This window comes from Gymnoscopelus braueri (assembly GCF_963280865.1).
Source record: "Gymnoscopelus braueri genome assembly, chromosome: 22".
Taxonomy (NCBI): domain Eukaryota; kingdom Metazoa; phylum Chordata; class Actinopteri; order Myctophiformes; family Myctophidae; genus Gymnoscopelus; species Gymnoscopelus braueri.
The window spans coordinates 32,269,203-32,279,679 of NC_137624.1; the positions used below are offsets into that span (position 1 = coordinate 32,269,203).

The 10,477-nt window shown below is 37.3% G+C and overlaps 2 gene segments (V, D, J or C); both read left to right on the top strand.

Annotated features, from left to right (window-relative positions):
* Positions 1-34: 34 nt before the first annotated feature.
* Positions 35-4,159, top strand: LOC308078615 (Ig lambda-3 chain C region-like). The segment is given in 3 exons: positions 35-90; positions 2,504-2,587; positions 3,713-4,159.
* A 1,049-nt stretch (positions 4,160-5,208) lies between these two features.
* LOC308078964 (Ig kappa chain C region, A allele-like) lies at positions 5,209-7,829 on the top strand. The segment is given in 3 exons: positions 5,209-5,286; positions 6,048-6,120; positions 7,279-7,829.
* The last annotated feature ends 2,648 nt before the right edge of the window (positions 7,830-10,477 follow it).

Here is a 10,477-nt window from a genome sequence, read left to right on the forward strand (position 1 = left end):
GACAATGCAAAACCGCCTCTCTATGGAAATGATCTCTCTGCTCTGAACAGACTGAAGATTATGAAGAACAAAATAAATGGAAATACTGTAGTAAGATACATTTACTAGAATAAAAATGCTTTAATAGAATTAGAAACGTTAACATCACGTTCGGATTACAAGTAGATTTTGAGATGCAATGTTATAATTTAATTAAACAGATGTGTTAAGAATTACATCTGGAACCATGTCACGTGTGTAATGTGTTTTCATGGTTCAATAGTTTGGATATACTGAAAGGGAAGTGAAAGAGACAGAGATGAATGTATTAACTGAAGTCTTCCACTATGACAAACTTTATCAACCTTCAGTCACCTCTGAGATGTTTTATACTGACCAGATACTGTAAAGCAGAAACATGGAGCAGGTGTTTTATTACCATGAACTAATCTTACAATTGGAATCATTTTGTTGATGCTCTTATACATTTACCAACCATGTTTTCAACTTTAGAATTCATCTAAAATACTATATCATATCATGCAATTCAACTATACCTGCTTTTTTGTTAGCCTGTTTCTGTTTCTTTGCGTGGATGAATTTGCATAATCAATTTGCTGATAAACTATAATATTTTATGAAAAATAAACGTTTTTTGCAATTATTTCAGATGTAGCATCTTTTTTGTGGTATGTACCTGTCAGCAGTGACAGGGCAAATTATAAAACTTGACTGGTGGAGGTTGAACATTTTGGGACAGAGATGTTATTATCTTGGAGTGACAGAAAATAATTACTCCTATATCTATGTTTGTTCAAATCAGAGTTTTTTGTGCTTTGAAACCATAGTTTTGTGTTCAGTGGTCTCTGTCAGAGTCTCTTCCCTTTCAACAGCTGCAGCAGGTTCCTGTTGTAACAGGTCAGTGTCTATGCAGTCTGACTGAGGGAGGTTTTTGTACGACTCTAATTCACTGAGTGAACACATCGGCACTGTTTATGTCATGGCAACTCAGACAGTAGTAAACTGCTGCAAGGTCTTCAGTCTGAACTCCACTGATGGCCAAAGTGAAGTCAGTGCTGCTTCTGCCACTAAACCGAGCTGGTGTTTGTGATTCACGTTGATTTACAAATTTAATTAGAAGCTTAGGTGGTTCTCCAGATTTCTGTCGATACCAGAACATATCCTTTGTTCCATCAGAATTACTGTAAACAGCTTTGTTAGTTTTACAGGTCAGAGTAACATCAGATCCTGGCGTAACTGTCATGAATGGAGGTTGAGTCACAGTCACCTGACTGCTGGATCCTGCAGAAAGAAACCAAATATTAATTCAATCTAAGAAAAAAATATGGATGGATAAAATAAGAAATATAGAAAAACGAACACTCTGTTTACATGTATTGACCTGTGAAACAGCAGCAGGCCAGTGTCCAGATGAGGAGGGTCATGAGAGTCATGGTTGTCGTGGTTTCTGTTGTGTTGAATGACAGCTCTGAGGACTATAAACCTTCTCAGAATCAGCTGACAATGCAAAACCTCATCTCTATGGACATGATCTCTCTGCTCTGAATAGACTGAAGATTATGAGGAATACAATGAATGGAAATACTGTAATAAGATACATTTATTGGAATAAAAATACTTTAATAGAATTAGAAACGTCAACATCATGTTCGGATAACAAGGGTTTATTGTGTGGTTTGTATGAAAAAGCTGTCAGTTGACTACAAGTATTGCATTGCGACCTTATTTTATACTTAGTTTTGAATTTTGAGATTATTTAACGATAATCCACAAAAGACAATAGAAATTGTAATAAGACTTAACAAAATAAATGGCATAATACATTAATTGTATTTGATTTAATAATATCAATGTTTGATCAAACTAATCACAGTAATGTGTGGGGCGGCAGTGGCTCAGGGGTAGAGTGGCCGGATAGAGTGAAATGGGAACTGCAAGGTTCCCAGTTCGATCCCGGACAGGGGGGCTCCCCCAGAGTTAGTGTCAAAGTGTCCTTGAGCAAGACGCTGAACCCCTAATTGCTCCCAATGAGCAGGTTGGTGCCTTGCATGGTTTCCTCCGCCATCGGTGTATGAATGTGTGTGTGAATGGGTGAATGTAATGCACAATCTAGAATGTGTGTGTGAATGGGTGAATGTAATGCACAATCTATGTAAAGCGCTTTGGATAAAAGCGCTATATAAATGCACCATTTACCATTTTACCATTTAATGGATTAGTTGCATTTTCATGTGAAAGCTGATTTTTCTTATCGTAGCTTTCAGAACGTAAAACACAATAATTATTATAGAATCTATCTATGACTAATGTTTCCTATTCATTAAACAAATTAAATAATGATAATGAATTTATTTATGCAGTGTGGATCTAAAGAAAGTTTAAGAAAAACAAAATCTGAATGCAGCATTACACGAATAAATAGTTTTTGATTTAATCAAATTGAATAACATATTTGATATTGGATTAGCTGAGTAGCTTGAGTTGTAAAGAGGTGTGTTTTAAGTGCAGGAGGTTTTTGTACGGCCGCTCAATGAGTCTGTATCACTGTGGTGGACTTTTGGTGGAGGCACCAAACTCACCGTTGACTGTAAGTACAACTGATTATTTAATTATTACAAACAAACCCTAGATTTTAATTAAATTGTTGTATATTTGTTTGCTTGTGTTTAAGTAAATATTTTCATTTATATACTATATATTTTTGTATAATTTCCTGTCATTTAGGACGATATTTTGAGCCTTTTCATCAACAATGTAGTTATGTTTACACTACATCATCATTCACTTTCAATGTATTTATCATTATTATTATTAATATTGTTTTAGTTTTTTTTTGTGGTGAAGATAACACCGTCTACTCAGACCAAGATCTATTTCTTCCCTTTTTGTACATTTTTATGGCAATATCTTGATAATAGGTTGATTGATATTATTACTCAAATCTCCTTTTAAGGTTTTGTATAAAGAACAAAATTAACACACAATTGATTTCCAGATTTAATGTTATAATTAATTTGAACATGTGTTTAAAAAATGTGGAACAGTGTGTAATGTGTTTTCATGGTTCAGTAGTTTGGATATATTGAAAGGGAAGTGAAAGAGACATAGATGAACGTATTAACTGAAGTCTTCCACTATGACAACTTTGTCAACGTTCAGTCACCTCTTTTATTACCATGAACTAATCTTACATTTGAAATCATTTAGTTGATGCTCTTATCCAAAATAATTTACAATGAGTACCAGAGGTGGAAAAAGTACTCATATTTGTTACTATTCTAAATTTACTTGAGTAAAAGAACAAAAGTATTGGTGCCAACATTTAATTAAAGTAGAAAGTAGTCATTATGCAGAATGTAGGATTTCACAAGTTTTGAAATGTAAAAAAAAATAAAAAAATATTCAAATGTCCGAAATGTATAGGACTGAAGTGGTTAATGTATATTTTGTAATATAATCAAAATATACAAAGTAACTAGTAACTAAAGTTTTCAAGTAATTAAAGTGGAGTGAAAATACAATATTTGCCCCTAAGATGTAATGTAGTAAAAGTACAGAACATTTAAAATACTCCAGTAAAGTAAAGATTCTTCAAATGTGTGCTTAAGTACAATACTTGAGTACATGTACTTAGTTACTTTACACATCTGCCTCTCTCATGTTGTTCCACATCTCTCTTCTCCCTGCTCCTGTCCATTCCTCTCTCCTCCAGTGGGTTTGGTGCGGCCCACCCTGACCGTCCTGTCTCCCTCCAGAGTGGAGATGGAGCAGGGCAGTGCCACACTGGTGTGTCTGGCCAACGGGGGCTTCCCCTCAGCCTGGACTCTGGGCTGGAAGGTGGGGGGCAGCAGCAGGTCCCTGGGGGTGTCAAGCAGCCAGGAGGACCTGGGGAGGGACGGCCACTACATCTGGAGCAACACCCTGACCCTCACTGCAGATGAGTGGAGGAAGGCGGGCTCAGTGAGCTGTGAGGCCAGTCTGAGTGGACACACCTCTGTCACTCAAACCCTGGACCCTGGACAGTGTTCCGAGTAGAGAAAATACTGAAGTGATATTATGGAGTTGATGTTTTTGGTATAAACGCTGATATAAGTCTGTTTTTCTTTCTATTTACCAACCATTTTTTCAACTTGAATTGAACTAAAATAATCCCCATATCATGCAATTCAAGTATACCTGATTTTTGTGTTAGCTTGTTTCTGTTTCTTTGCTTGGATGAATTTGCAGTATCAATTTGCTGATAAACTGTGATATTTTAAGAAAAATTAAATATTTTGTGCAATTATTTCAGGTGTAGCATCTTTTTGTTGTATGTACTTGTCAGCAGTGATGGGGGAAATTATTAAACTTGAATGGGGGAGGTTGGGACATATATTTGATTGTCTTGAAGTGACAGAAATTCATTACTGTCCCGTTTGTTCAAATCAGAGTTTTACAATCGTGAATTGACTTTTAGCGGCAAAGAATTGTGACTGATTGATTATTTGGGGATTTTGTGCTTTGAAACCATAGTTTTGTGTTCAGTGGTCTGTGTCAGAGTCTCTTCTCCTTCAACAGCTGCAGCAGCAGGTTCCTGCTGTAACAGGTTAGTGTCTATGCAGTCTGACTGAGGGAGGTTTTTGTACGACTCTAAATCACTGTGTGAACACATAGGCATTGTTTATCACATGGAAACTCTTACAGTAGTAAACTGCTGCAAGGTCTTCAGTCTGAACTCCACTCACACTGAAGTGAAGTCAGTGCTGCTTCCACTGCCACTAAACCGAGCTGGTGTTTGTGATTCACGTTGATTTGTAAGTTTAATTAGAAGCTTAGGTGGCTCTCCAGATTTCTGTTGATACCAATGCAGATAAGTTCCACCATGAACCGCTTTGTTAGTTTTACAAGTCAGAGTAACATCAGATCCTGGAGTAACTGTCATGAATGGAGGCTGAGACACAGTCACTTGACTGCTGGATCCTGCAGAAATAAACCAAATATTAATTCAGTCTCAGAAATCAATATGGATCGATAAACTATATTATTTAAAAAGCTATTTAACATTGATTAACATTGTTTACATGTATTGACCTGTGAAACAGCAGCAGACCAGTGTCCAGATGAGGATGGTGAGAGAGAGTCATGGTTGTCGTGGTTTCTGTTGTGTTGAGTGACAGCTCTGAAGACTATAAACCTTCTCAGAATCAGCTGACAATGCAAAGTCTAAGTATGGAAATCCCCCTCATCAAAGGAGTGCTTCTCAAACGCTGTGCCGAGACACACTGGTGTACCGTGAGACAAGTCCAGGTGTGATTATTTTTGCAATACAACTATACAAAAATGTATGAATTATCTTTTAATTTACTATATCAGTACTTTGTGTGCACTCATTTCCCAGTACAGAGGCAAATTGTATATCTTATTTTTTCCTCCCGCTATTTTCAAATTTGTATAAGGATGAAATATGGGTTAGTGGTACGGACACACGCACCAGAGTTTGATTCTGCCTTTGCGACCGTCTTTTTGCATTGCTTTTCAATGGGAACGGAGCGTTTTGTTGCCATTTCGTGGCTTTTCGCTCCGTTCCAATTGAAAAGCATAGGCAGAATCAAACTCTGTGTGTCCGTACCCTAATTGGTTCAACTTTATTTGGCATTGGTAAAAAAATATATAACGTGATAACGCGGTTACTTGCAAGGTGCCTTGACTTTTGACTTGCCCCTTATTTCAATTTTAATGAGAATATAAATTATTGCAATTTTCTTCAATAATACCAGATGGAATATATTATATCTTAATCATATTAATAAAGCCATTCTTTATGTCCTGCATGAGTTCATGAACTCATGCTCTTGTCCTTTCAAACTGTCATAAAGGTTTCACACAGATGTTCTTTATAGATAAGATGTCTTACATTATATGTCATGTCATTTATGTGTAATTTATGTCATTGTTGAATTGTATAAGATTGTATTGTAATTCTAAATTCAGTATTGTATTATGTGTATTAGCATTGCATTAGATGGGTTTGTCACAGATGGGTATTGCGTGTTCACTGTTTTGTGAAGGAGGTTTTTGTACAGCGTCTCAACCAGTTTGAATCACTGCGGTACACGTTTGGTGGAGGGACAAAACTCACAAGTAAGTAAGAATTTATTTACTCTCCTTTATTAATTCGATGTAATATATAATAATTGTTTCCCAACTCAAACCTGATAACTATTTATCCAGCAGAAAAATGATGTATGTAATACTTAAACATATCATAAAATGTAACATTCTGTATTCTTTTAAAGCAAGTATACACAAATTCCAGTATAAATGATGTTGGAGAGTGAATATTATGGGTATATGTAAAGCACCATCTGGGTTCATAACATTACATTGAGAGTATATTATTTTCTGTATTTAAAAATAGAATTCCATATAAGTAGGATTCAACAGTATTTGATCTCATTCAAATCTTACTGATAAGAAAAACGAAGTAAATCCTGTTATCTAAAACAGATAATTGTTTGGGGAATATTTATATTATACTGTAGATTCTAGTGAAGATTAATTCCAGGTTCATTTACAGTTATACTGTATCTTGTATTTCTCAATGAAACAATACATTTTGGTCAAAGATTTTTAGAAAACAATAAAGAAGTTGTGAATAGGGTTGACACTGTTAATATAAATAACATTCCAGGACAATACAATAATAATTTGATTAGCTGGGGGGAAAAGGACCCAGTACACAGAATGCTTAAACTTATTGTGTGGGTTTTATTGTTTTAGTCAATCAAGTTCCAAATATTTATAGTTTTAATACTAATACTAAAATGGATAAATTTTGTTTATTTTCAAGTTGTGCATAGATTGAAGGGTGTGTATTCCAAAAGTAAAGGAAAGTAATACACTGGATTAAATTATTACAGTAGTGATGATATAATTGTGCTTGTGCAACTGCATGTCTCTTCTGTAATATTAAACTAATTTGTTTAACTTTAGATAGCCTATGCAAGGCAAAAAAGATGACGTTTCGAGCACACTGCTCTGAAGAAGAGCAGTGTGCTCACTTTGTTTAGATGCCACACTAAAGTTGTAGAAGTGTGCAAACTCATCTTTTTTTTTGCCTTTGATCCATGTTCTTTGGGGTTCAGCACCTGCCTTTAAATGGTATGTGGACCTCCTTCTGATCCTCGTTATAGATATACAATGTATGTTGGTATTATCATCACTGATAACTTCTCGTAAAATGTTCCCTTCTACAAAAGTGTAATCTCATCCTTGTGTCTGTGTTTCGGTGCCCTCCAGCTGGCTCCGTGGTCAGGCCATCAGTCTCTCTGCTTCCCCCGTCCCCTGAGCAGCTCTCTGGGGGTTCAGCCACGCTCGCCTGCCTGTTGACTGGCTACTCTCCTCAAGGAGCTGTGGTGAGCTGGGAGGTGGATGGTACAGAGGTGACGGAGGGCGTCCTGACCAGTTCAGAGGAGGAGGAGGAGAAGAACGGACGCTACAGCAGCGGCAGCACCCTGACCCTGAGCCAGGTCCGCTGGGAGCAGGGAGAGCTCTACACCTGCAGGGTCCTCCATCATCAGGACTACAACCACACCCAGTCCTTCCGCAGGAGCCAGTGCAGGGGCTAGAGGTCTGCTGGAGGAAGCCCAGGACAGGAGCTCCCTTCTGGGATGGTGGAACAGTACTGGGAACGCAGCTTGTTTTCGCCTACATGTTAATGTTTGTGTGTTGCAGCTTTTTTTGTTGTATATTAGCTGGTGCTTCAGTGATAGCAACAACTTGAGGACCAAAGTGTGTAGAGAAAAACTTTGATGTGAAAGGTGTGCTGGTAACCTGAGTGTGCTGGTAAACTGATAATGTTGGTGGATGTTTTGCTAATAAAGCTTGCATTGATAAATACCATTATGAAAGAGTTCATATATTGCCTTTGTGGAAAACATTCAGAATGAAATGAATGAAAAGGTGTGTTGCCATTATAGATTGTGTTTTATGCCTTTTAATGCCCAGTTTTTCCGGTCCGAGGATGACTAATAATAGGCATATCAATAATGATGCAAATCTTTGTTTCACTACATGTTTCAGTAGGAAAGGAAAGTGAATGGTTAAAACTTTGAAGGGAAAATCCAATCTGAAACAGAATTAGCCTTATACCGTACTTTGAATTTGCATTAATCAACATTTCAAACTATTTTCAAAATGGAGGATCCAGATGGCTAAAATGAGACATCAAGACTTCCTGGAGCATGTCTTGATTGATTGGACATATAACTTGGTCTTTCACATCGCTGAGTCTTTGGGGAAAATAAGTGGGGAATTGGGGAAGTTCAGGTCAACATCTGGGCCCGGTACTGTTCTATTGTTAGAGGGAGAGGAATTCGGTATCATGTTTATTCAAATCTGTGTTTCACTTCCTCTTGTGACTGGATAAAGGGGTTGTATACAGTAATTCTAACTGAGACACAGGGTGTGTGTGTGTGTGTGTGTGTGTGTGTGTGTGTGTGTGTGTGTGTGTGTGTGTGTGTGTGTGTGTGTGTGTGTGTGTGTGTGTGTGTGTGTGTGTGTGTGTGTGTGTGTGTGTGTGTGTGTGTGTGTGTGCGCGTGTGTGTGTGTGTGTGTGTGTTTTACCTGAAACTGGGAATATCAGTGTGGTCTGCGCTGGATTGTGACAGTGACATCATCTTGGCTTTTGGAAATCAAGGAAGACTTAACAGACTCAGTAAAAAAAAATAGGAACTGTGTATGGTGCAGTGAAGCATAACAGCCATTCAAATGACATCCTCTGTAGGCAAACACACACCTGTATTCACTGACCACCGAGACGGGATGTGTACTGTATGAATGTGCAAGTTGAAATGACTCATCATTTTCAGTTCTTTTGTTGATGGGCCCTGGGGCCAATAGCCCCAAAGTCACTTATATATAGCCCACTGCACACACTTATGAGGTGGGGTCTTATTATGGCACATTGAAGAATCAACTTCCTCTTTTCCAATGCAGACACTTTTTCAGGAACTCAAGAGCTAAGGACATTTCCCCCATGGTCTTTTCAACTGGACGAACCTAATTAGAATGTCCCCTATTGATTGTAAAAACACGTAATGTATATGCAACAATCACTAAGTGACAAGAGATTTCGTGTTGAAATGTAACACTGAATTAATCTTTCAAAGGAATAACGTTCGGTCCAGAAATTCTGCCACCAGAACAGAACAGTGATTAGATTAGATCACAAATTAGAGGGAAGTCATAGGTTTCAGACAGTTTCTGACAGGCTGTTTCCTGCCTCCTGTATCCAGTATTTTTTTTTAGAATTGTGTATCAGATCAATAGTGCCATCTGGTGTCCAAAAAGTGTACATTACAGCAATGAAAACCTTTTCCATAAATACATACCTGTAGATATGGAGTCCATTTCAAGTTCATCTTTGATAATAACTTACAGGCTGTGATTTCACAAGGCTTTGAGTATGAGTCCTTGGTTTTATTATTTAAAACATACAGTAACCTAACTGGAATATGCGCTCTGGGTTGGAATCGTATGTCACTTTATAGTGTAATATTCCACTCCATGACCTGGGGTGGGTTCTTCAAAACTCTATATGGATACACCATGTATATGGCTAATATGAGCTATAGTGAAAACTTAATCAAATTGTATATCTGAGGGATTCTTGTCTTGACCTATGTAGGGTACCAGATACAGTAACTTGAATTTGATGCATCAGGACTGTTGGGATAAATTGCCTGGCAACATAAAAAAGAGCACTGGTGTTCTTTCTTTGTGAACCCATGCATAGCTGAAGTTGATGCTATATACAAAATAAAAGATAAAGGTCTGGGGACCCTGGTACAGGTATGACAAATAACTTAAAATACAAAGCCTATTACTGAAATTGTGAAATATACAAACCGTATTACAAATAAATAATGTGCTATTGCCACAATAGACATTTAATAAATGTATTAAAAATACTATAGATATATATAGATAAATAGCTCAGAGCTTGTATTGCGACTAGGGCATTGTGTTATAATTGTGACAGGCTACTAAAGTGACCTCTGCATTTCCATTTCCATCTGTGGGAAAGACACCAGTAAGTTGGCTTGGCAATTGTGATTGAAAGCACACATTAGATGACCGTTGTGCTTGTGCATTAGTACGATATGTATTATGTACTGTAAGAACAGTTTGTCAACTACATAGAGGAGGATGTTGCTAAAACCATAGACACTGATCTCCGGAGCTGTGGAAAGAAACGTGACATAGGTGAGTCAACCACCATGTCAAGCAGAAACCTTGTATATCCATATTTAACCTTAAAAGAAAAATCCCATAGACAAATGCTCTACTTTGTTGTACAAAAGGGTCACAAAAGTAGCGAAAATAGCGTCTCTACAAGCTCGTAGGATCGGATGTATAAGTGAAAGTAATTAAGTCTATCTGGGTTTTATTAATATTGAACCAATGAAAAGTATTAAGACCTTGTGACTAAATGACT